At 44.0% G+C, this 26,516-nt stretch overlaps 1 protein-coding gene across 2 annotated transcripts in view; it reads left to right on the top strand.

Annotated features, from left to right (window-relative positions):
- Nucleotides 1–916: 916 nt before the first annotated feature.
- The window catches only part of RAP1B (RAP1B, member of RAS oncogene family), a 74,724-nt gene continuing 49,124 nt past the window's right edge, over nucleotides 917–26,516 (top strand). Inside the window, exon 1 of one of the 2 annotated variants that reach the window (XM_077833205.1) lies at nucleotides 917–1,083. The gene's annotated coding sequence lies outside the window, so the exon portion shown is untranslated. Of the gene's footprint in view, nucleotides 1,084–3,661; nucleotides 3,732–26,516 lie in introns of those variants that run through there. The other variant, XM_077833213.1, reaches the window with a different exon arrangement.

The raw sequence follows: 26,516 nt of genomic DNA, 5'->3' as shown, positions 1-26,516 counted from the left end.
ACGTTGGTGGGGAAGTAGATTCTTCCTTATCTGCCTATTGTGGGGTTTCTTGCACCTCTTTTTGAAGCGTATGGTGCTTCTCTGGGTTGGAGACTGGATACAAGACTAGACAGACCATAACTCTGATCCAATATGGCAATTTCGTATGTTCCTAGAGTTAGCCCTCTCATATTTCAGTTCCTGACTGATGGCAATACCACAGGAAGACTAGATCTTGCTTTATTTCATTCCCCAAACTCGCTCTCTGAGGCAGTACATGACAAGCATGAACGCAGAAATGCCAATCATGAAGTATTTGCGATTATGTAAATTCTAACACAGAGATTGGGGAACCGGGCTCAGCAACCACCCTTGATCTCCCTGATGTGAGTCGCTAGGACCCTGAGTGGGGCAGTGAAGTGTAAGAGGGTAGTCAGTGCAAGGGTCTGACCCCTCAGAGGGCATGCTGGCGGTTGTGGCGTAACAGACCAAGTCAGTGAGAATCCATTGGCATGACAAGCTACACACGTTGTCACAGGCTAAAGCTGATTCAGACCCTTAAGAGACAAGGCGGGCGAGGTAACAGCTTTTATTGGACCAACTTCTACAGATAGCAAAAGCGTCTGTCACAGGCAGGTACAAACCACACGGTGTTGGGCAGTAACCCACCCGTGCTACCCCCGAGCCCCCACCCCTCTGCCCTAGCGTACCCGCCAGCACACCCCCAGCGCGCGACGTGCCCGCCCCGCCCTCTCTCGGGCACGGCTCCACTACCCCGCGAGGGGATGGAGGGAGTCACCCTGACCGGGCGGGAAGGGGAGGGAGGTTCCATCTGAGGCGGGGGAGGGGCCGCGGGGCCGCCGGGCTAGGGCTCGCGCGTGCGCAGTTTCGGAGCAGGGCGGAGAGGTCACCTCTCCCCAACCCCCACCCCCACCCCCGCCGCCGGAACGAGCAAGGGAAACCAAAGCGAGGCTCGGCGTGCAGCGTCCGCGTCACGACGACGGCTTCAAGCCTCGCCCAGGCAGCGGTAGCGAGAGAGGGAGCGGGTGTGCGGAGCAGGCTCGGCCGGGGAGGAGGCGACAGGCGGAGCGGCGGCGCCGTCCGGTAGGCGGCGGCGGCGGCTGAGAGGGGAGCGGGGTGGCCGGGCCCCGGGCGGGACACTCCGGTACCGGGCGGGCGGTGGCTGCGGCAGCGGTGTGTGTCTGGTACAGGTGGCCCCGCGGCAGAGGGAGCGGAGCGGGCAAAGGGGGCCGGGGCGGCGGCGGCCGCGCCGGCTGGAAGAGCGCGCTGTGTGGAAAGGGGGCAAGTGTCTGAACATGGCGGAGCAGGAACCGAGAGCGGCCGCCGCCGCCTCCTGCCCCCGGCAGCGGGGACACGCGGGGGGGGGAGAGTCTGGGGCTTGGCTGCCACTCGCTCCCCCGCCCCTCGAGCTTTGGGGGGGGGGGGCGCCCCGGCCCCCGCCCCCGCCCGCCTGCCCCGAAGTTAGAGCGGAAGCGGAAAGTTGTAACCCCAGAGCTCTGAGCTGTTTCCCAGCCCGCGCCTGGGCCGGCGGGGGTCAGGGGCCTCTCGGCTCCGGGCGGTGAAGAAAGTTCTCACCCCCGCCTTGTCAGCCCGTTGTGGGAAGTCTGCGTCCAGCCCCACCTAGGCCGGCAGTATCAGCCGCTGGAGAGAAGCTGCTCACAGTTTCCATCACCCTCCCCCGGCGTGGGGCGAGAGTGTCCTGCCCATAGGCCTCGTCCGTTTCACTTGCATTGGACTGAGGTGATCCCCTGCCATGGTGTCGGCCCCCAAAGTCCGGGCATCACGGGCAACATATTAAGACTGCGCTGGCTCTTACCTCGCGAAACGTTCTCTCTTCATCCCTTCATGCTGGTGGTGGTTTTTTTTGTTTTGTTTTTTGCTTTTAAACTTCTGGTTTCTGTGCTGTTTGTACAGTGCCTTGAGTGTGCTGAGCACTTTGGTAGTGGGACTAAGAAGGCATAGTGCCTGCCCAGAAAAAGCTTGCCATGTAAATAGACAACACTGCAAGTCATTTAATGTTTATGAATCTTCTGACCCTTATCCAAATAAAAAAGGAAAAGAAACCTGGGGAATTTGTAGGTCTTGATCATCTAGTCTGAATTATTACATAATACTGGCTGAAAAACCTCACCCAATAACTTCTGTATCAAGCCCCCAACTTTGAGGTACAGTATATTTTAGAAAGGTATCCAGGGTGGCATGACTGAAAGCTGTCAAAATTTATGCCACAGAAGAATAAAATGAGGCCTTGCAGGATGTGATCATTATACTGTAGTCCAAATTGACACAAGTTAGACTGTGCAACATTTACTGAAATGCTGTTGTTCTTTGACTTTTTTAAAAGGAATGGGTAATAAATGCTATTTAGGAAATGTCTCTCCATTTTGAAAAGAGTTTCTGTATTACTTGTGGTATAAGTATGTAACTTTGTGTGACTCCAAAAGGGAATATTTAGACAACATCATAAACCAAGCATTTTTAATGCAGTTGGGACTCACTCATCTGGAAATTTTGATAGCACATTTAATTAAATATAACAACCAGTTCTTGTATAGGAACTCTGAGATTTGTGAGTTCAAGCACTGACCCCCTCAGTATATATTCTCAGATAGCTAGCCTGAGCCGCCACCACCCCTGCTGTCATAGCCACACTACTATTTCTGTCTACCTGTGGTGGGAAGCCACCCTTCCAGGTGCTATGTAGACATACCCTAAAGCAGGGGTCGGCAGCCTTTCAGAAGTGCTGTGCAGAGTCTTCATTTATTCACTCTATTTTAAGGTTTCACGGGCCAGTAATACATTTTAACGTTTTTAGAAGGTTTCTTTCTAAGAGTCTATAATATATAACTAAACTATTGTTGTATGTAAAGTAAATAAGGTTTTTAAAATGTTTAAGAAGCTTCATTTAAAATTAAATTAAAATGTAGAGCCGAGCAGTGTGAGTGCCACTGAAAATCAGCTTGCGTGCCATAGGTTGCCTGCCCCTGCCCTAAAGAGAGACACTGGCAGCAGAGTAGTAGACTCTTTCAGCTTTGAGATGAAAAAACTGTTATGCCAAACTATAGTTAAGTCTTAACTGTCTTTGCAAACCTCTGTGGTCTGCTGTTATATATGATAGTGTCTCTGTTTAGTCAGTTAAGGCCATTTATCATCTCTAGGTACCTGCCTGTTACATGGACATCTCCTCTACTGAAACTGTGAGATTGCTAGACCACAATTAAGTGCAAGATTTAAGATTAAGCAAAGGTTGCTTCTTCAAACTGTTGATAAACTGCTGTATACCAGCTAAAAGTTACATCGGGGTGGGCAAACTAAGGCCCCTGGGCCTTATCCAGCCCACGGGATCTCCCTCCCTCCCAAACCCGTGGTGCCACGGGGCTAAGGCAGGTTTCCTGCCTGCCCTGGCCCTGCACTGCTCCCAGAAGTGGCCAGCACCATGTCCCTGCGGCCCCTGGGGGAGGTAAGGGAGCAGAGGGCTCCATGCACTGCCATCGCCTGCGGGTACCTCCCTCAACTCCCATTGGCTGCGGTTCCCCGTTCCTGGCCAATGCGAGCTGCAGGGGGCGGTGTATGCAGGTGAGGTCTGCATGCAGAGCCCTCTGCTGCCCCGCCTCCACCAGGAGCCACAGGGATGTGGTATCAGCCGTTTCTGGGAGCAGTGCAGGAACAGGGCAGGCAGGGAGCCTGCCTTAGCCCCGCTGTGTGCTGCTGCCACAATGGAGCTGCTCAAGGTAAGCAGCGCCGGGTCAGAGCCCGAACCTCTTCTGCACCCCAACTCCCTGCCGCACCCCAACCCCATGCCTTGAGCCCCTTTATGCACCCCTCCTGCACCCCAACCCCTTGCCTTGAGTCCCTTCCTGCACACCGCACTCCCTCCCTAACCCCAACCCTACATTCATGGTCCTCTTCTTCCTAATGGATGAAAGAGCGTCAGAAGTAACTAACACAACTCCTCACGTGCACATACACGTACCAGTTTACTATCCTTGATCATACACCTGACACTATAGGGTAGTTTCTCTAGGGCCTTGTCAAGAGTTAGAGAAAGTTGAGTTTCATTATTTTTTTTTAAAGTTAGCTAAGATCTCATGTGCTGTTTTTTTTAATGTGTGTTTTTGTTTTTGTTTTTAAACAAACACAAAACCAACTCTGGTAGAGTTGACAAGGAGTTAAACACTTTTGAAAACATGTTCAAGTGCTAATACACTTTAAACAGCACTAATTAAAACATCTAGCAAAATATTCTTTAAAAAAACACCTCCTTTCCTAGCACTTGTCCTACATGGGGCAACTGACTGGCATAGTAATAGTGGAATAGCTAGTCACTCTTAGTCCAGAATAGTGTCCACATAGGGAAGTTATACTGGCACCGCTCTAGTGTAATAGCTATTGTGCTATAGCTACGCTGTTCAATTTCCCCATGTTGACAAGTCCCAAGTCTAGACAAGCACTACCTGGTAGCCATCATACAGAGCAGATCAGTATCCCTCCCTCTAGCATTGTTGTGGTAAAATCTCTCTTCCAGAAATGAAATTAGTCCTGTGAATTATTTTTTAGCTGCAGACGACTATGTCTCCCCCACGTAGAAAAACCTATACAATATTTAAGGCTACTGAAATAAGGGTGATTTAAGTTTTACACTTGTTTATATACTGTTAAGTGGTTCTCAACCACCTGTATGCTGTGACCGCATGTTCTTACAGAAAAGGTTTTAGGCACTTTCTCCCTTCTAGCCATAAACAAAGGGAGGAGGGTTATGACTGTCAAACCTATAAAGTAGTTAACTTTGGATACAAAATGAAACTGCTGCTGATATAGCTCCATCATTCCAGAGATACTTCTCCTTAATGTCACCATATTTTGGCTCCTGGTTCTTCTGTGATGGTTTTCACCAAGTACACTCTAGTCATTTGTGGGACCTTACAGAAGTTCATCTGACAGCACCCCAAACAACTGTTGCAATGGAACTTTGAAAAGCCACTCTGCAATATCACTTTATGCTTAGTCCATAGATTCCCAACTGGAAAGCTAAATGGGAGCGGACACTACTTGAAGCAAGGGCTGCTGTGCCGCCATGGAAGGACCCTGCCAGGGCAGGAAGGCCAGGCAGCAGCACAGAGACACAGATCAGGCCCCTCTGTTGAAGGGGTTTCTTCCTTGAAAACCATGTGGCTCAGAGGCTGCATCCCTGGTCTCTTCTGCAAGCCTCTAATTTTTAATCCTGTAAGGGGATTCTCAGTTTCCAGGGCCACTTGTACCCCTCCTGCAGGCATTGCAACTTAAAGGGTGAATGATTTGAACCTTAATTGCATCCCGTTCCTCTAAAGTATATTATGTGCCAATGTTACTAGTATCTCCAGGACTAATACATGGACAAATAATCTTAGAACAGCTGTTATAAAATAGAAAGTTCCTGTAAATTGCAGACACTGTTAAAGGTAATCTAGAAATTTTTTTTATTGGACTTGTCCTTTTTTGCTTTGTGGTATTTCTGCTAGGACTGAACGTCCTCTTCTTTTGTAACCTTGGAAATATCAGTAATTGCAATTCTGGCCTTCTCTTATTTTGCTGTGGGGGGCTTGTTGGGAATGTATTGTTAGTCCTTATTCACCTAAATAAAGGGTAGAGAAGTTTGAATGCTAAACAGACTTGCTTGTTTGAGTACTTAGTTGCTGAAACTAACTCTCTTAAACAGTTTTTAACCGTCTGATTCTGTAGATTAAGAGGAGAGGTCTGGATTAACCATGCCATTTTCCCCTAGTATAAGCCAAGTTTAGCACTCGTTCCTTGATTTAGTGGGTCAAGATTGGCCATAGGGGATATTCTTTTGTTGACCACTGCGGTAGTGTGTGGTAGCTAACCCTGACCTGATCTAACCCTTCCTAATAGTCTGGACAAGGGGTGGGCAAACTTTTTGGGCCGAGGGACACATCTGGGTAGGGAAATTGTATGCAGGGCCAGGACAGGGGTGCAGGAGGGGGTGTGGGGAGGGGGGTGCAGTGTGCAGGAACGGGCTCAGGCAAGGGATTGGGGCAGAGGAGCAGTGTGGGGTGTATGAGGGGGCTCTGGGAAGGGAGTTGGGGTGCAGGATGGGGCTCAGGGCAGGGGTGCGGACTGTGGGAGGGAGCTCAGGACAGGGGGTTGGGGTGCAGGGTGTGGCAGAGGGCTCAGGGCACAGAGTTGGGATGCAGGAGGGGTGTGGCGGGGGTTGGGGTGCAGGGTGCAACCCGGGCTCAGAACAGGGGGGTGCGTGGTGCGGCAGGGGCTCAGGGCAGGGGGGTGTGGGCTACAGCCTGGCGTCGCTTAACTAAAGTGGCTCCAGGGTAGCAGCAGCGGGCACTGGGGCCAGGGCAGGCTCCCTGTCTGCCTGACCTGGCCCCATGCCACGCCTCTCCAGGAAGCGGCTGGAACCATGTCCATATGTGGCCCTTGGGGGAGGGGAGCCACAGGGCTCTGTGCACTGCCCTTGCCACGCCTCCAGGTACCTCCTCTAAAGCTCCCATTAGCCGCGGTTCCCCGTTCCCGGCCCGTGGGAGCTGCAGGGGGCGGTGCCTGAAGGCAAGGGCAATGCATGAAGCCCTCTTCTTTCCTCTCCCCTGCTCTGGCCACAGGAATGTGGTGCTGGCTGCTTCTGTGAGTGGTGCGGGGCCTGCGGCGCCACGGAGGGCAATCCCGCAGGCTGGATCCAAAGCCCTGAGTGCCCTGATCTGGGCTGTAGTTTGCCCACCCTGATCTGGACTGTTCCTGACTAAAGCTCTTTCCTTTCCATTGCTCAGTGTTAATACTCTTGGCTTTTGATGTCACTCTGGTACAGTAGGACCTCAGAGTTACGAACACCAGATTTATGAACTGACCAGTCAATAGCACAACTCATTTGGAACTGGAAGTACACAATCGGGCAGCAGCAGAGAGGTGCGGGGGGGGGAGGGAGCCAGTACAATACTGTGTTAAATGCTGCTTTCCCTTTTATTTTTTAGTAGTTTACATTTGTCTTCTGCATAGTGAAGTTTCATAGCTGTATTAAGTCAAAGTTCAGCTGTAAAAATTTGGAAGAACCACCATAATGTTTTGTTCGGAGTTACAAACGACCTCCATTCCTGAAGTGTTCGTAACTCTGAGGTTCTACTGTAGTTCTCCAGTCCTCAAAGAGGCTTCTAATTTGGATTGCATTTGAGTTTCTAATGTATGAAACTTTAAAGAAAATAGGTGCAGTTTTCTTGCTTCTTCATGATATATAAAGCTTTTTTAAAGATGACCTGCAAATGAACAGTTTGTCAGCAAGCTGTATGGAGGAGTGTGGGGAAGTGGAGGAGGGAAAACTAAATATTTCAGATTTTCTTTTCTGCACATGTAAACACCATTGAAGTCTAAGATTTGTGTGTTGAGTAGCTGCAGGATCAGGCCCATGCATTTATATTTGTTTTTTAAAAAGGCTTGATGGAAAATTAATTTTGCTCATTTAAGATGAAGCTTAATTGCAAAATGTAGTATTCTTGTGTATAATTTTGGGTTGCTTGGGCACTTAGCTGTCACTACTGCTCCTATGATAAGTAAGCTTGTGTAATTTTAATTCCCCTGAGTGCAATTAAATACAAATTTATGAATTTTTTTTGATTGGATATCTTCCAGGCTTTGCCTATAAAAGGCAAACTGCCTTATGGAAATTGTAAGAAAAATTTACTTTTCTTCCTAAATATGGGGAAAGAAAGGAATAATCTTTTACCTATTTAAAAATATTGCAAACACTTTAAAATAACATAAAGCTTAAATATTTGAGATTAAAAAGGTATAGAATAGAAAGGATTATTGAAGTGTTCATATGAAACTTGTTCTTGAATTCCAGTTATGACTTTCTTCACGTTTAGCAATAAAATCCCATTTGAAATGTACTAAGCTTGTAGCACTTGCAGCTGAAACTAAACTGCTGTTGCATGCATGGACAGTTCAGCTGAGTAGCGAAGCAAGTGTGTTAGGCATGCATGTGATCTGATACAGCTACTCTGCACATGCTCTTTGCTCAATACTTGTGACCTTATTAAATGTGAAGAAGTTCAAATGGATTTCTGGTCACTTTGTAAGATACACAGGCAAGAGTCCTCCTCTAAGTTTTCCTCAGCTATGAAGCGTTTCAAGTTGTCAGGAGAACAGCTTCTTGCTAAATAGATGAGAAAAGATGACCCAATAGAGCAGGGGTGGCCAACCTGTGGCTCCAGAGCCGCATGCGGTTCTTCAGAAGTTTAATATGCGGCTCCTTGCATAGGTGCCGACTCTGGGGCTACAGGCGCTAACTTTCCAATGTGGCAGTGGTGCTCACTGCTTAACCCCTGGCTCTGCCCTATGTCCTGACCCCACTCCACCCCTTCCCCCAAGACTCCTGCCCATTCCCCAGAGCCTGCCATGCCCTCGCTCTTCCCCCCCCCCCCCACGGAGCCTCCTGCATGCTGTGAAACAGCTGACTGTGGTGGGTGGGAGGTGTGGGGGGGAGAGGGAGTTGCTGATTGGTGGGGCTACCAGCAGGTGGGAGGCACTGGGGGCAGGAGATGAGGAGTGGATGTAGGGGCTGCTGACACATTACTGTGGCTCTTTGAGAAAGAGCCAGAATTTACCAATGTACATTGCCAGTCTCTGGTTGGCCACCCCTGCAGTAGAGTGTAGCTAAAATAGTGCCTATGTGAGGCTTACACAAGTTGCAAATTATAAACAAAAAAAACTACATTAGAAGAATGCAAAGATTGCAAAGTCAAGCACTCAAACATTAGGAAATGCCAGAATTAAGCTTGCCTATAGGATATTAATTTGGTTGGGGGTGGGTGGGGTTGCTGTTACAGTCTTTAATGACATGATACAGTATTTTTTTTCAACAGGTCCCATCACATTCAGTGTGCAGGATGAATGGTGAATTCAACTTTTTTTTCCTCATCCTAATTCAGTGTGTGGCCCCATGCCTTATTTGCTGCATGCTATTTAAAATCTCAGTTGATTACTGTATTAATTTATGCATGGGTTTTTCTATGCTACCACTCATTACCATACCATCTGTTTCATGTTTCACAAACATTAATGAATTTATCTCTTGAAGTAAGATGGTATTATTCCCAGTTCTCAGATGGAGAGCTGAGGCACACGGACTAAAGCTAAAAATACTCACTAATTTTGATGCCCAAGTTGATATAACTAAGGCCTGACTTCTCAGTACTTAGCACTTTTTAAAGTTCTTCATATGTTCAAAGCACAGCTCTCCCATTATTTTGAATCGCATTTTTAAGCATTTGTCACTCTGCAAATCAAGCCTGGGTTGGCTCAAGGTAGGCGCACAGGAAATGAGGAATTTTACAGGTGACTGGCCATTGTGTGTTAGGTTTTGTGCCTTGCCCAACATTGCATGAGAACTTTGTGGTAGAGATAGAATCCAGTTCAGAGTGGCATTCAGCTGCCTTAACTGTAAGACCATCCTTTCTCTTCCTGCATCCTTTTGCCTCCTTTACCACATACCTTCCAGCTTCTTCAACAAGTGATGGCAACAGCCTCATTCTCTACACAACGCTGACTCATTCCCTGCGCACGGGTTGGTTCTGTGCACTGAATAAGGCAGTCATCAGAGTTGGAACTTTCAGATCCGCAGCAAAGAATTCTGTCACTTAAAAAGGGGTAACTAGTAAAAGTGGTGGGCTGTTATCCTCCATGTGGACCAGCCACTAGAGAGAGATATGAGGCACGCTTTGCCAGTGGTATTCACATCTGTTTGATGACAACCAAGAAATGTTGGGACTCTGGAATCCTGGATTCAATTCCAGGTTCTGCAGAGGATTATGCTCTAATACAGGGGAGGGCAAACTACAGCCCACAGGCCAGATCCGGCCCATGGGATTGCCAGCCCCATGGCGCAGTGGGATTAAGGCAGGCTCCCTGCCTGACCCTGCCCTGCGCTGCTCCCGAAAGCCAGTGGCACCACATCTCTGCAGCCCCTGGGGTACAGGGGGAGGGGGAAAGGTAGGTGGCCAGAGGGCTCTGCGCGCTGCCCTCGCCCGCAGGCACCACCTCCCGTGGTTCCCATTGGCCAGGAACAGGGAACCATGGCCCATGGAAGCTTCGGGGGTAGTACCCACAGGCGAGGGTAGCGCATGGCAGAGCCGCCTGCCCCACCCCACTCCCAGGAGCCACTGCTGGACATGCTGGCCACTTCCGGGAGCCACACAGGGCCAGGGTGGGTGGGCAGGCAGGCAGGGAGACTGCCTTAGCCCTGCAGCTGGGCCGGAGCCTGAACCCCTCCTGTACCCCTACCCTGAGCCCCTTCCTGCATACCGCACTCTGCTCCCGCAACCCCCTGCTCCAGCCTTACATTCATGGCCCTACATACAACTTCCCCACCCAGATGTGGCCCTCAGGCCAAAAAGTTTGCACACACCTGCTCTAATAGATGTAGAAGAGTCTAACTTGTGTGTTCTTCCCCAGCCTACACCTGGCCCCTCTCCTCTCATTACATCTCTGCATATGAGCAAGTCAGGCAGCTTCTTTATACTTCACACTGTCTGTGTGCCAGGAAGGAGAGAGAGTACAAGAATGTCTCCCTATTTCTAGTTCTCGTGCTTGGAGGAACAAATGCATAAGAAGTCTTACTCAGCCCTGGAGTAGAGCATGTTCAGTCGTTCTGTGGCGATCTTTTGCATTCTCAGTTTGGCCAGCATGTAGGAACAGTGGGGATGGAATAATCTCAATGCAGATGAAATCTTTGGAGAATAATGCTTCTAACATCTCCACTGGGCATAAGATTTACTGAGGAAAAGTGCCGTATAAAGGATAGACTATTATTAGTTCCTGAAAAACCTCAGTTCATATTAACTTAGTTAAATTTGCTTAGATTGTTGTGTCCAAAACATGTGCTTGACTGCAGGTGTGATTCCTTTGACAAATTAAGTCTCTGAGCTAAAATATGGGGGGAGCAAGGGCTCGGTGATATGGTTGCAAGAAAATTTTAACATTATCAAAACTCCCTTTCCCCTTATTTTGGAGGAAATGCCTGAACTGAAAAATTCAAAGGCATTGAGGCAAAAGTCCTACTTGGAAAACTTCAGCCTGAGTGGTTGAAATTTAGCAAATTTTTGAGTAACTGAAAGCAGGGTCTTCTACTGGAAAGTGTTAGCTAAACCCAACTATATAGGCATTGCTACAAGCACCATCAATATTTCTCTCGCAAGTTAGCAAAGCTTGGAAGTTCTACTTAAACATTTTAGAGCAAGATTATGAAAAAAGAACTCTTATAGAATCTTAAATTTGTGTGGTTAAGAACTTGAATCAGGAAATGACAGAATGTTGTACGTGCGGCCTTAAAGGTGACTTGCAAAGAAAGAAAAAAGGTGTTTGTACCCTTTAATCTTTTCATGATGTATAAGAAGTTCTGAAATTTCTAACTTGTGTTGTATTAGAAATTTGGGTCCTGTGTAGCCTGGAAGATTAACTGGAGAACTAGTACAATGACATTAGAAGAACAAAGGTAAAATTGAGAGGGGAAAGATTAGTCATCTTAAAATCTTTATAGTAAAATTTTGAAGAAAGGATGTCTTAAAATTGAAGACACACACCTTACCTAAAATGGTAAAGTGCTAACTATACAAATTGAGACTTCCCAACCACTGATTGAAAACAAAGATGAGTTGGTATTCCTGATTTTTTCAAAGATGATTAAAAAATAGACAAACCTTCTTAAAAGCAACTAAACTTCCAGTTCTCCTTCATGTCATAAAGAAGCAAATGTGCTTATGCTCAGCTTTTTAAAAAAAAAAAAATAAGTATTTGGCGGTTACCTTTTAACTCTTGTGTATATCAAATAGTCTTTCATTGCAAGATACTATTTTAGAGCTCTTCAAAAGTTTTCTGACAAATGTTAAGTTTAATTGGAAAATACCAGTTTGCTGAAGTGAAATGTTTTGGCAAGTCTGTAATGGTTTCAAGGAATCTGTCAAGGAGTCAATGTTCCAGAAAGTCAGCCAGCCCTGCTCTCAGCACTGCTGGATGACCCGCTCTGTGGCAGCACTGTTGGGCTTCCTGCTCTGTTGCAAGGAGCCCAGAACTATGAGAACCTGGGCTCCAGCTGGGGCTCCTTCGCAGCCCCGGCATGTCAGGGCTTCCAGGCTCCCTGCTTGGAGCCAAGAACCTGAAAGTTCTAAATGCCCCAGCTCTAGTCACTGGTAGACTCTTGGATCCATAGTAAGGAGCTGTAAGTCCTGTGACCAGCTCTCAGGGTCCATGCCTCTGGGGCAGCCATGCAGTGCAGACTTCCCCAGGCTGGGAATCCCAAGGTTTCCAAACTCCTGGTCTAGCTGTCTCCCTGTGTTGCCTCATTGGGAGTCAGTTCAAAACGAGATGCCGAAATATTGGAATGTCTCATGAACCAAGAACTCTGAATTTTGGTCAGCTCTTACTACTGTATTTCTGAAACATAGTATTCTAACTCTTACGGAACTCTTAACCTTGTCATTTCTTAATTTGAGTGTTTAACTCTGGTTCTGGTAGCAAAAACAATACATGATTGAAGAAACAATGGCAAAATGTTTAATATGCAGCAAGTTGAGGTATGTATCTGCCACATGCTGGCCTGCCTCAGACTAACTGTCAATATGTGGACCTTGCTGATGTGCATTAACAGTTCATTAATGCAATGCAGTCTGGCCCTCTTAGAAATGGGGCTAGATCAGATCGCATTAACAAACCGTTAATGTGCATCATCAGGGTCCACATAAACAAGTTTCTCTCACTCACCTGCCAAAGATTGACCCCCACACCAGCTGAGAACTAATTGTTCCTGCAGACAAGCCCTGACAAAACTTAACTAAAGTAGTAATATTCCTTAAAACATAGGTATCAAAAGAAGACAACTTCAGCAGAGACTGAACTGATTGATTAAACTTGGAAGGGATAAAATTTTCATATTGAAAGTTGGTTAAAATTTAAAATAGTGACTCTTTGCCTCAATTTCTGCCCCTAGTATTAAGCTTCACCCAGAATAGCTGAATGATTCTGCTGAAATGGTTTGCATGAAATTAACAAAGTTGCACTCTTAAATAGTGAGGTTAGTCATCAGCAGCAGTAACAGGTCCTCAGATACTTTTATGGTCGCAGTATAAATAAGAGCTATCAGTTGCCCATACTGAGGAAGACTGAGAGGCGTTGGCTCACAATTAGAGGGTTCCTTTCAGCCACAAGAAATGGGTTTTCTTAGTCTGATAGAACTTTTCTGGAGGCTCTAACGGTGTTCCATGGAACACAGGTTTAGTGTGACTCATTAAAGTAAATTGACATGGTCTATCCAGTAAAGTCGATGCCACTATAATCCAGTAAGAACAGATTCTTGTCTGAAAGACCAAGGGAACCCCAAAAAAACCCCCTTTTTATTTATTTTAAAACAACTTTGTTAAACCATCTACAGTAAAAGCTTTTTTTAATTTGGCATGTTGAGGGAACGGGGGGTGTCGGTAAGTGGGGAAAAATTCCAGTTAACTAAGAGGGTGGGAGGGGGCTCGGGGCAGTGGGTTGGGGTGCAGGAGGGGTTTCAGGGTGCTGGATCCAGGGTGGGGAGCACTCACCTTGGGTGGTTCCCTGCAAGCGGTGACCTGTTCCTAGGCCGAGGCGCAGCTAGGCAGCTCTGCATGCTTCCTCCGCCCGCAGGCGCCACCCCCGCAGCTCCCATTGGCTGTGGTTCCCGCTTGGGGCGGTTAATGTGGAGAGCAGGATAACCGAGGTGCGGATAAACAGGGTTCTACTGTTATTTTTACATTTTGTGAAAAAATAACTAAAAATTCTGTGTAAAAATGCAAATTCCATGTTTTTCTGTGGCAGCCGATTTCTAGGATCCCTGTTGGTGATTCATCCAAAATCACCAGTTGCTAACATTTAATGATGTATATAACATCAGTTAATTTTCTCTCCCTGCTTGTTTATGGCAGACAAAGGATTTGTCACATCAGGATAACAGCAGGGTTCCTGAATTGGACAGAACATCTAATGTCAATAAAGGCCAGTCACATCAAGGGAACCAAACACATAGGATGACTGGCTCAGCAGGCAATCAATATAACAAGCAGAATCGAGTTAGAATCAGCAAGTATAAGCAGATATCATGGATAACTCAAGCTGGATCTTATTTTTTTCTGCAGATAATGTTAAAATACCTTTTTCTTCACAAGGAAAAAATGTTAGTGAATGATTTCATGTAGTAAAAATAAACGTCTGCTAAGTGAGCATTGTCCTCCAAACAGCCCAATGAGTGTACTTTCAATGAAGAAAGTCTTCCATGATTGTTTCTTTGAAACTTCCACAGTAAGACGTATGTTAACATGGTCCTATTACTTCTAACCCTGCTTTCCCAACATTAAAATTATAAAAAGAAAAGGAGTACTTGTGGCACCTTAGAGACTAACCAATTTATTTGAGCATAAGCTTTCGTGAGCTCAAATAAATTTAGTCTCTAAGGTGCCACAAGTACTCCTTTTCTTTTTGCAAATACAGACTAACACGGCTGCTACTCTGAAACCTATCATTAAAATTATAGTATTAAAAAAAGGGGGAGGAAAGAGCTCCTCAAACTTAAGTCATTTTAGCTTCAAAACAGTACCACTTCTAGGAAGTTTTGGGCTATGGTTTAGATTTAAGCAATGATATTTGTAGTGATATACTGTATTAGATCGCTTTCCAAGACAGGACTACCATTAGTTAAATATCCCCAAACTAACTTTCTCATGAACTTATCAGTTCATTTAGTTTTTTTTATTTTATTTTTTTAAATATGTAGTTCCATTTGGGATTTTGTCAATTCTCAAACCCTAGCCTCAGCTTCTTGACTGAGCCCAGCTAGAGGTCAAATAGACCTGTACAGACAGGAAGAGACCCAGGTTAAGAGACTTCTGTAAAGTGCACTTCTGTGCAGGCTTTGTGTATGCTGTAGCTCACGAGATCTAAACTTCGTAGAAAAGCACCAGTGGCTATAGTAGAGCTGAATTTGTAGCAGTTCAGCATTTCTGCCTGACTAAAATACAGCGCATATAACTTTATTTTTCAAAATGCATCATACAGTTTGTATGCAACTTGTACCTCACAAGGCTTTCAAATACCATAGTAGTTACATTACATTTACATAAAATTTTCTGCCCATCCTGTGATGGGTTGGACCCCCCCACTTCCAGGGGGCCACCTGATGTGCTGGGGTCCCACTGAGTTTGCCCATTCCACCGCCCTGGGCTCCCTCACCCTGTCCTCCTGCGCGTGTGTACACACACGCACGGATGCTCCCAGGTGTAGAATCTGAGTCTGCAATCAGCTCTGTGTGGGAAGACAGCTCAGGGATTGCCCAGCAGTCTGCTGCACACACCTTCTGGAGTGTAAACCCAAAATTATATGGTCTTGCACTGTATAAAGATCTATACAGCATAAGTTCATGAAATTGGTTCCCTCCCTCAATGTGGAGGAAGATATGCACAGCTTTGCCACCCCAGTTATGAATCGCACAAACAGGGTTTTAGCATAAACAAACAAGTTTAACAACTATAAACTGTAAATTTTAAGCGATTATAAGGGATAGCAAACAGAACAAAGCAGATTACTGAGCAAATAAAACAAAATACACAAACTAAGCTTAATACACTACAGAATACTGGCTACAAATAATAATTTCTCACCCTAAATGTTTTAAGCAGGTTGCAGAATTTCTTTGTGGACAGACAGCTCTTGCAGCTTAAAACTTGGGTATATTTTTCACAGGACAGACACCATGCTCAGCCCCTGTGCTCCCCTCCCTTGGCCCCCCAGCTTAGTTCCTTTGTTTCTTCAAGTATTTTCAGCAGTCTTTCTTCTTGAGCAGGGGGGCGGTGTCAAAGCAGCAGCCCAGGAAACTTCTCAGGAAGGAGGGAGATTAGTATCTTCAAAGTCCTATTGTCCTTCCTAATGGCCCATCCAGGCTGTTTGCATACTGTCTGGTGGGCATTCCGCAGGTGAAAACAGAAATATTGACAGTGTAATAATTAAACTTCAGATTCAGAAATGATACATGCATACAAATTGGATAATTAAATTCAGTAAATTATAACCTTTCCAATGACCCATTTTTCCTAAAATACATCTTAGTTATTCCAGATTCATATCATAAGCATATACCTATGAAGAATATGGGGTGTAGGGTCACACATACTTCATAAATGAATTGTAGTTGGAAGTTATACTAGTAACTTCTAGCTAACTATATTAAACTGGTGTCATGTGATGGTCGGTTTGAATTCACTATAGTGAAGATGGGCTCCATATAGTTAAATTTCTTCATCATTACAGAACTTGTAGTAAACATTTTGAAGATAGGCTGAGACATTAGTTTAGATATTTGGAGATGGTCATTTGAGCAGGAAACTTTGTGTAAAGATCGTTTTGCACTTTGAGATTATTTTTGAGGAACTAGTCAGCATCCATCTGATGAAACAAATGTTTAATTTTGCCTGCTTTGATAGCTTTTTGTGGTTGCAAAAGGAAGAAATAAAACAAGTGTCAGCTTTTCTCATTTGCCAAAATAGCAGGTTCACTTACAGAGTTGGTAGTCTATCCTACTGCTAGCTGTAAACACAGCAGTCCTTTTCATTCTCCTCTTTATTTAAAAAAAAAAAAAAAAAAAAATCAAAACACTTCTTTGTCTCTCAGCTTGAATTTTGTTTTAAAGGGTATGTATATTCAGGAAGAATTAGCTACTCTTGGACTGGAGCCATAGGCATAAAGGCTTTTGATGACATGAGTATTTCTGCTCCTGTCTCTTATGGACTTTTCTAAACTTGAAAAGTTGCACCACTATAACTAAATCAATCTAATTAAACGGGAGCAAATCTCTAGGATGAAATCCTGGCCTCCTTGAAATGAGTGGTAAAACTCCCACTGACTTGATTAGAGTCAGGTTTTCACCCCTAATGCAGATGCATGTAATGGGCTAAATCATCATTGTTGGAATAATATAAAATCTTTTGGTTGCTGACATGTAAAATAAAAATGGTCATGGAGTTTTTAAACAGAGTGACAGAAAGCCGACCAGTATAGAGGAGCACACTGTTTGGACAGAGAAATCCTTCAGGGAGGATTTATTGGGGGGATACTCAATATCCTAGTAAAGAGGAGAGGAGTTGCTAGAGTACAGATAGGAAGTGAAGAGAATCAAATGAGTCGCATTCAATTATATAAAGTGAAAGCAGACAACTAAATATTGACAAATTTTATAAGTACTTGTATACATATACAAGAAGTCTAAATACTAAGATGGGTGAACTTGAATGTCTGGTATTAAATGAGGATATTTTATAATAGGCATCACAGAAACAAAGTGGAATAATGATCATCAATGGGACATAGTAATACCAGGGTACAAAATATACAAAAATGATAGAGTAGGTTGCGCTGGTCGCGGAAAGTCACTGTGTGTGAAAGAGCATAGTCAGACATCATGTTTTTAAAAAAAAAAAAAAAAACACAAAAAAACACCTACAGTTAGAAATTCCATGCTTGAATAATAAGAGTATAACCGTAGGAATATAATGTTGAAGTAGAAAGAAAACAGTACAGAGTTTAGGCATAGAAGTTTCTGGTTATCAGGGAATAAGGTAGAGATTATCAAGGGGTGCGAAATTCGGTTTAGGAGCAGGTGGCAGAAGGAATACATAATCTGCAGTCTCCCCTATTGGGGGTAAAAGTTTAATGGGTCAAAGTACAGGCATTGAGATATGGGAGTATGTTGTCCATATAATGGCTATGTTCGGCTGTGGAGTATAATGAGCAGATACGATGATGAGGATGGATCTACCCTCATTTGGTGGGATTTAATGTTCAGTGAGTTTATGGTTCCAGTTCATATGGTCCAATGGAAAAAGTCTCTGTCCCTTTCCCATAGTTGATGCACGATGTTGTACCGGCTCACATCTCCTGGTACTGTCGGTGGCCGGTGATGTGTTTGATGTAGATGTCCTTGGACTATCGGATAGTGTCCAAGACCATGAGGCACCGCATGAGTCGTGCGTAGCGTCGACCAATCCCACAGGTCCACAGCACATGCTCGTTGCAGGGGTCCCAAGCGCGCAGGGCTCCGATGATCAGGGCATCCATCTGCACCTCGTAGCCCTTCACTCTCAGGGTGTTGGCCAGGGGGGCGTATTTTTCCAGCTTACGAGCTCTGGATTCACGGAAGGCCGGGGTCCTGTTCTCGAAGGAGACCGTGATGTCGACGAGGATGATCTTTTTCTGGGCCTCGTCAGTGACTACCATGTCAGGTCGCAACTGGCTGTCAGTACCGGGGATGGCGAAGTTCACGGTGACCTTCGCCAGGGACGGTGCGATGGCTTTCACTAGGCGGTTCTGGATGGCGTTGTGGCGCAGCTGCCAGGCTCCAGAGTGGGGCTTGCAACTGCACAGGACATGGGGCAGGGTCTCGTTGGAGTAGCCGCACTTCCTGCAACACTAAGTCACTGTGTGTGAAAGAGCACAGAGTCAGACATGTTTTTATTTTTTTAAAAAAAAAAAAACCTCTACGGATAGAAATTCCATGCTTGAATAATGAGAATAGCCGTAGGAATATACTACTGACAAAGATGTTGAAAGTCCTTGTGAAATGCTCAGGGAGATTAGAGAGGCTACAAAAACAGAAAACCCAGTCATAATGGGGGATTTCAGCTATGCTCATATTGACTGGAAACATGTCTTCTCAGGATAAGATGTAGAGATGAAATTTCTAAACACCATTAATGACTGCTTCTTGGAGCAGCTCCTCCTGGAATCCACAAAGGGAGAGGCAATTCTTGTTTTAGTCCTAAGTGGGGCACAGGAACTAGTCCAAGAAGTGAATATAGCTGAACTGCTTAGAAATAGCGGCCATAATGTAATTAAATTTGACATCCTTGCAGGTGGGGAGGAATACCAAAAAAACCCACCACAGTAGCATTGAACTTCAAAAAGGCAAACTACTAGAAAATCAGGAGGCTAGTCAAATGGAAATTAAAAGGAACAGTCACACAAGTGAGATGCATGGAAACTATTAAATAGTTATTGTAGAGGCTCAGATTAAATGTATATCCCAATATTTTTTTAAGCGGACCAAAAAAAAGCCACCCCATGGCTAATCAGAGTAAAAGAAGCAGTTAGAGATGACAATACATCCTTTAAAAATTAAATGTCCGATCCCGCTGAGAAAATAAAGGAACATTTACATTCGACTCACCAGACTGTAAGTACAATTAGGCAGGCCAAAAAAGAAATCGAGTAACTGGCAAAAGACACGCAAACTAACAGCAAACTTTTTTTTTTTAAGTACATCAGAAGCAGGAAGCCTGCCAAACAGTAGTGAAGCCACTAGATGATTGAGGTGCTAAAGGAGAAGCTAAGTGAATTCTTTGCATCCTTCTTTGCTCCCTCAAGAACGGGGAAGATTCCTACACCGCAGCCATTCTTTTTAGGTGATAAATCTGAGGAACATCCCAGATTGAGGTGTCAGTAGAGCCAGGTTTGGAACAAATTGATAAATTAAACAGTAATTTGTCATCAGGGCCAGATGGTATTCACCCAGGAGTTCTGAAGGAACTCAGATGTGAAATTGCTGAACTACTAACTGTGGTATGTAATCTATTGTTTAAATCAGCTTCCTGTACCAGATGACTGGAGGATGGCTAATATAATGCCAGTTTGGGAGGACAGGGGGGTGTTTTTATATATAAAAGGCTCCAAAAATTATCATAGGATTATCAGCCTGTAACTGCTAGATCAGAGGCCTCAAACTCAAATGACCACGAGGGCCACATGAGGACTAGTGCATTGGCCCGAGGGCTGCATCACTGACACACACCCCCACCTTGCTGCCCCTGGCCCTGCCTCCACTCCACCCCTTCCATGAGGTTCCTTCCCCGAGAAACTGCTGAGCTTGAATTAAGATGCAAACTAGATACTATTAACTTGGGTCTGCATAGAGACTGGGAGTGGCTGGGTCATTACACATATTGAAAAGGAGTACTAGTGGCACCTTGGAGACTAACATATTTATTTGAGCATAAACTTTCGTGAGCTACAGCTCACTTCATCGGATGCATTCAGTGGAAAATACAGTGAGGAGATTTATATACACACAACATGAAAAATGGGTGTTATCATACACACTGTAAGGAGAGTGATCACTTAAGATGCATCCGATGAAGTGAGCTGTAGCTCATGGAAGCTTATGCTCAAATTGGTTAGTCTCTAAGGTGCCACTAGTACTCCTTTTTCTTTTTGTGAATACAGACTAACACGGCTGCTACTCTGAAACCTGTCATTATGCAAGGCACTGCATTTAGCCGTATGGAGTGGAAATCTATCAATACATCTTAAGTGATCACTCTCCTTACAGTGTGTATGATCTGTGTGTATATAAATCTCCTCACTGTCTTTTCCACTGAATGCATCCGATGAAATGAGCTGTAGCTCACGAAAGCTTATGCTCAAATAAATTGGTTATTCTCTAAGGTGCCACAAGTACTCCTTTTATTTCCCTAAAGTTAAGTATCCTCACACCTTGTCAACTGTCTAAATGGGCCATCTTGATTATCACTACAAAAGTTTTTTTTTCTCCTGCTGATAATAGCTCATCTTAACTAATTAGCCTCTTAGTTTGTATGGAAACTTCCGACTTCTCTCGTTCGTGTGTGTGTGTGTGTGTGTGTGAGTGTGAGAGAGAGAGATCTTCTTACTATATGTTCCATTGTATGCAGCCGATAAAGTGGGCTGTAGCCCACGAAAGCTTATGCTCTAATAAATATGTTAGTCTCTGAGGTGCTCTGTTCTCTTTTCTAAATTAGCTGTTACCACTCAGATCTTCAAGTCATGGTTGTGAATAGTTCTCTGAAAATATCTTAATGTGCCACAGCAGTCAGAAAAGCTGACAAGTGTTAGGAACCATTGCGAAAGGGATAGATAAGAAGACAGTAAATATCATAATGCCTCAGTGTAAATCCATGGTACATCCATACCTTGAATACATGCATGCAGTTTTGATTGCCCTAACCTAAAAAAAGATATATTAGGATGGGGAGGGGGAGTGCAGAGAAGGGCAAAGGGCATCAGCAACTGCAACCTTCAGATATAGAATCCTCCAAACAGTCATTCTGATGCGTCCTTAAAGATTCTTACCAGGGGGAAGGAGTTGGTGTATTCAACAATGCACTTCAACCCATTTGGTTCACTGGTCACTAATTTCCTGGCCTCTACATACCTTTGTACTGTTAATTCCCCACGGCAGAGGATGGATCTGAGCCACAGAAAACCATATAGAAGCTAAGAAGTTTTGCTGAAATTTGGTATAGGAGAATTCCTGTTTGTAGTGAACCTGGAGGGGATTGGGTGTTCCTCCATGTTTTCTATTCCTTCTCTTGTCCCATTCTCTCCCCCCCCCACCCCTGTGACCAGGAAATAGAAGAAAGCATTTCTGTGATTGGAGAGGCCATCCTCAGTCAACCCTGTGCATATATGAACAATCATGGTGTTAGTATATGCAGAGCTATTCTCACAGCACCTTCCATGACATAGAGCTAATTTGTGAATTCTGTACTGAATTATTTGAGAAAACAATTTGTCAGTCTGTGGGCAATATTGTTAAAGTTTGTTTGGATGATATTTGTTTCTGTGAGGGAAGTTGCTGCTTCTATTTTTAGACTTCAAAACGTAGGTCTAGTGCTAGCAGAATCTGCAACTATGTTAAACTTGTTAATCTCAAGATGCAAGTCCTGTTCTTCTCTTGAACGTAATGAGTGTTGGTCTTTAACAGCCAGGATGCAGAGGTTTGGCTTGTAAGCGCTCTTGGTTTTTTCTTGACTCCCTCCTCTTGTTGCTGCTCTGCCCTGCTCTGGTAATGATGGTCCTTTCCCTCTCCAAGTCCACTCATTACTCGCTGCCTGGAACTTTCCCTCTTAGGCTGCTGTGGCGCATAGGCGGCAGCAGAGCTATGATAGAAGGGGAATTGTCAGTGGCTACCAAATTAGCTGGGAGCAGCCAGTAGTGAAGAGAACAAGATCAAGGCAGTGGGTTAGTGAGTAAACTAAGGGCAGAGGAGGATTGAATATGTAACTTAAATTGATCCCTGTGCTGGTTGGTAAGTGTTCTGAAAATACTACTTCTCTCCCCTTTCTGAATCCAAAAGGTGAATTTAAAGCTCTATTTTATATATAGGTGTTAGAATAAAAGGTTCTGTGAATCCTTTGAGCAACTAATGAAGTGTCTTTATGAAAGAAATTAGTGTGTTTTACATTATGAGGTAACACAGCCAGCTACTACTGGTCTCACACCCACTTCCTCCCCTCCCCCCACGCACTTTATGCATTTATTTTTTTTCTTTTAACCCACACTCTAGGGATTTAGTATACCTTTACTTATTTGTGCAGAAACACAAATTTATGAGCTTAATGAAGTATATCTGTGTAAACTGTCTTACTTTGGAAATTGAAGCCAAGCTGTCATAGAATAGTTCAAACTTGAGTATTGAATAACAGATAGGAAATATAGTTATAAAATACCCAGTTTTATTAGCTGATTAGATGTCAAGTTCTTAGTCATTTATGAAAAGATAAATTTGCCAATGAGGTGCCACAATAATAACTTCCTGATACCCCTTAAATTCCTAGATTATCATCAAAGTGAAGTACAGCTAGTGTAAATTGAATGAAAAATTAAAGGTACTGCACCCACTTCAGTCAGGGTGCATAAAAATCAATGATTTAAAAAAAAATCAGTTTTTTTAATTCAGGTTTTTGAGGGGAAAACCATCTAAAGATAGCTCATCATGGAATAGGGATTATAAATTCTAATTCTATAGTATGAGACAATATATTTATGTAATGTTTAAGGAAAGTTTTTGTAAATGAGTTCCAATAGTTCATGAATTAGGGACCCAATCTTATGGGGTTCCAGAGGCTTCTGTATAGATTATTTTTTTTAAAGGTTAATCTTTTTATCTACCCAATGGGACTCAGTGCTCAGTCTAGAGGATTCCATCAGAGATGCTTAGTTTTGCAGTTCTCAAACTATAGATTTGTGTCTCCAGAGGTAACATGATTGTTAACAAGCAAAAATGTTTTTAAATATATAGAAGTGAGAAATAACAGACCTCAACTCTGTTGTCCCTCTGTAAATTTGTGTACAGAGAGTCAATCCCTTACCCCTCTCTCAAAGTGCAAAGTTTCAAAAAGTTCAATGAATAGAAGATTGTTGGGGGTGAAATAGATGTGGATGAGGAGAAGAAGTCTGGAGATGTGAGAAGCGAGGGACATAGATTGTTTTGTTAAAATATTATGTTTGCTGTTGAAGAAAAAAATCCAGAATACTTAACGTTGTTTTAGTTAGTTAAAACAACTTAAATGTCTGTCTGGTGATGTTCTCTTCCTAATACACCATGGCAAGAATCCTCCAAATATTAATGATTAACCTTTTGATTTGGAGATAGTTCGCCTCCCAATGACTTTATAAATATCTGCTTCAATTATCTTTGGTAAATGAAATAGCCAAACAATCATTCATTTTCTGATATAGCCGAAAAAACTACTCTGAAAAGTTTTCAAAATCTGTTTAAAAATGTATAGTGTGTACCTTCTAAAAATGAAACCTACATCTGAGTTGTGAAGAATATGTATTAAGGTTATAACAACCAACAAGAATGCACTTTTATGTAGAAAACCATGATTAAATCGAATCTTCCTGATTAGTGTCCATCCTGACTTCAGTCCACTTGACAGTGTTTGTAGTTTTGCAGTTACGTATTCCTCCTTTATCATCCTATGCCAGCACAGACTGTGTAATGCATTCTCTCTTTCAGCAGGTAAAGAGAGGAAAACTGGTTTTTGGTGGTCACTCTTTATGGGTCTTGCTCACTGCCAGGGTCCAATTGTTTCCAATCTCTAGGAGGTGGAACAAACCTCTGCTGGCTGCTCTATGGCCTGGGCATCTGCCCCTCCCCACCCCTCCCCCCGTTGACTAACTTGAAACAAGGGCCTACAGGATTGCAGATCTCTTGATACTAGTCAGTGTTCCCAATCTTGTCTTTGTTCCTTTCCCCTACTCTGGCTCAACCTTCCTTAAGGGTTGATGGGGCTGGCTTGATGTGGAGCAGCAAGAGAGATCTGGCAGCCTTGTCAGGGAAGGTCGGCCCCATCCATTCTGAGAGGAATGTAGTGTTTCTATCTGTTGGCAGCTCTTGTTAGTGAAGGTGTGACCTGTTGTGCCAGGGATCCTTTTCCCATCCACATTTCCACAACTGGAACCTGGAAAAGAGTGTGTGACAGTCTTTTCCACCTGTTTTGAGAATGCACTATGGCATGATATGGGGGAATATGTGTTTCTTCCTTTCTGGAAGAGGAAGGGTTTTTTGGGGGCCTCTTGCTTCCTCCATTTCTCCTCACTGTCTGGACAGCTTTTTAAAACCCTTTTTAGGGTCTACAGGAGTTTCTTATGGCTCACTATCTTGTTTCCCAGTACAAATACAAGTTATCTGGCCAAGTGTTAGCTTCCTCTGTTCTTGTACAAGAACCAGTAAACCTGAGCTTGGGATGAGTGATACTGGGGTGACAACATTGAGCTTTCCAGGTGACTGGTAGGCCTGAAAGAGTGTGGAACAAGGCGAACTGAATTACTGGGAGGAAGACTGGTTGAGCAGGTGACAAAAAGCGGAGTTGTCAGAGGAAAGGGAAGATGACCCTAGTGCATGAGTTTCCTGGTGTGACTGACAGGCAGGTGTCAGGAAGAATCTTTCTTCACAGCATGCTTGAGACTGAGACTGAGTTTGAATGTGATTGGAGGAGTCTGGTATTTCCTTCAGTTATATTTCTAAAGTGGCTTTTATTTACCAATCAAGTCAGAGTATTATATGTAGTAGAATTATTTGCTGGTGCTAAATATGATTTGACTTAATATTGGGAGGGAAATGGCCTCTCATATTGTGACAGCCTGGCAATTGGACATTTATACCGAGAATCTTCCAGACTTGAGTGCCAAAAATTAGGCATCTAAATAAGTAGACTGACTTTTTTTCCCCAAAAATTGTTGCCCCCCTGCCCCCCGTGGTTTTTCATTTCAGCACTGGTTGCCAGGTTGGGTGCTCACACTTCAAAAACTGGGAGTGTTGCCAACTCTCATTAGTGGTCTGTCTTGAAACCCCAGTTCCTGGAGTTATGTGACTGAGAATCTCAGCTTTTATTTAAAAAGGTACGCTCAAAAAACAAGGTAAAGAAAAATAGACTGCTGTTAAAATGTCATGATTCTTAAACCAGTCTCAAGTATTTTGAATGCTTGAGGTTGGCAATACTGTGTCACCTGACTTCAGGTAGCCAGATTTGAAAAATTTTGGTTTATCTTCTGCTGCCAGGACGTTAGCAACTCTTGTTCTTCCATTCTGCTGTCTTGCAAGCCCACTACTTTCAGAGTAACAGCCGTGTTAGTCTGTATTCGCAAAAAGAAAAGGAGTACTTGTGGCACCTTAGAGACTAACCAATTTATTTGAGCATGAGCTTTCGTGAGCTACAGCTCACTTCATCAGATGCATACTGTGGAAAGTGTAGAAGATCTTTTTAATCATCAAACCTCTTCAGAATATACCCTCATTACTCTCCCGCCAAACTTGCAACCTTGTTCTAGTGGTATATCCTCAACGAAAGGAATAAACGAAAACTGGATAAGCACATCATTTGGATGAATCTGCAAAAGTGACAAATTGCACATTTTTAACTTGTTGTGTTTTGAAGTCTACACTTCACTGAGATGAATTGGTAGCAATTCATATTTCTTAGCTATTGAGGACATTAGAGTCGCCTACATTATGAAGCTAGGGACCTGGTTACAATACAGCTTAAAATATGTAGTGAGGATGGGCCTTAACAGTATAGTGAATAGGTTCTGCTGTCTAGCAGCACCCAAAATTCAAGGGCAGGTTGGGGAGGTGGCAGAAGACCAGTTCTCAGATAGGAGGCTGGAAAGAAGATGGGGTGGGTGTGTGTGTGTGGTGTTTTTTTTTTTTTTTAAACCTACAACCATATCCGCTTTAAAAGCATCTTAACTTCCACATGAAATTCACTGGAAGTACTAGTGTTTATCATTAACTTACCAGTCTGGACGAGTACCTTCTATGTTGAAGCAATGTTGAACATCTAGTCAGTATTATTCCACTGTTGCCACCTCCCTACGCTTCCAACTGTTGCTTGCTGAAGGTGTGAGAATTTGTGTGATGAGTAACTCTGATCTCCCACATGGGCAATGTGTTACACAAGAACAGAATCAACTAGCAGCTGGCTTTTTGTTTCTCATGCTACAGCTAGTACACTATTGAAAATGTCTGTTTAGGCTGTTGACTATTCTAAAAATGATTTAGACTGGGGGAGAGACTGTAGTATGCTGCATACCTGGCATTATGCTGGTTCTTGAAGTGGAGAATTCTGACTACAGTTTAGCAACTAACAGAATTATTTAATCAGCCTTCAAATTCAGTCAGACTGGGTTTTGGAAAA

Source organism: Eretmochelys imbricata, chromosome 1 (genome assembly GCF_965152235.1).
Source record: "Eretmochelys imbricata isolate rEreImb1 chromosome 1, rEreImb1.hap1, whole genome shotgun sequence".
Lineage (NCBI taxonomy): Eukaryota > Metazoa > Chordata > Testudines > Cheloniidae > Eretmochelys > Eretmochelys imbricata.
Note: the sequence above shows the minus strand (reverse complement) of the source record. Positions and strands in the feature narration are given on the sequence as shown.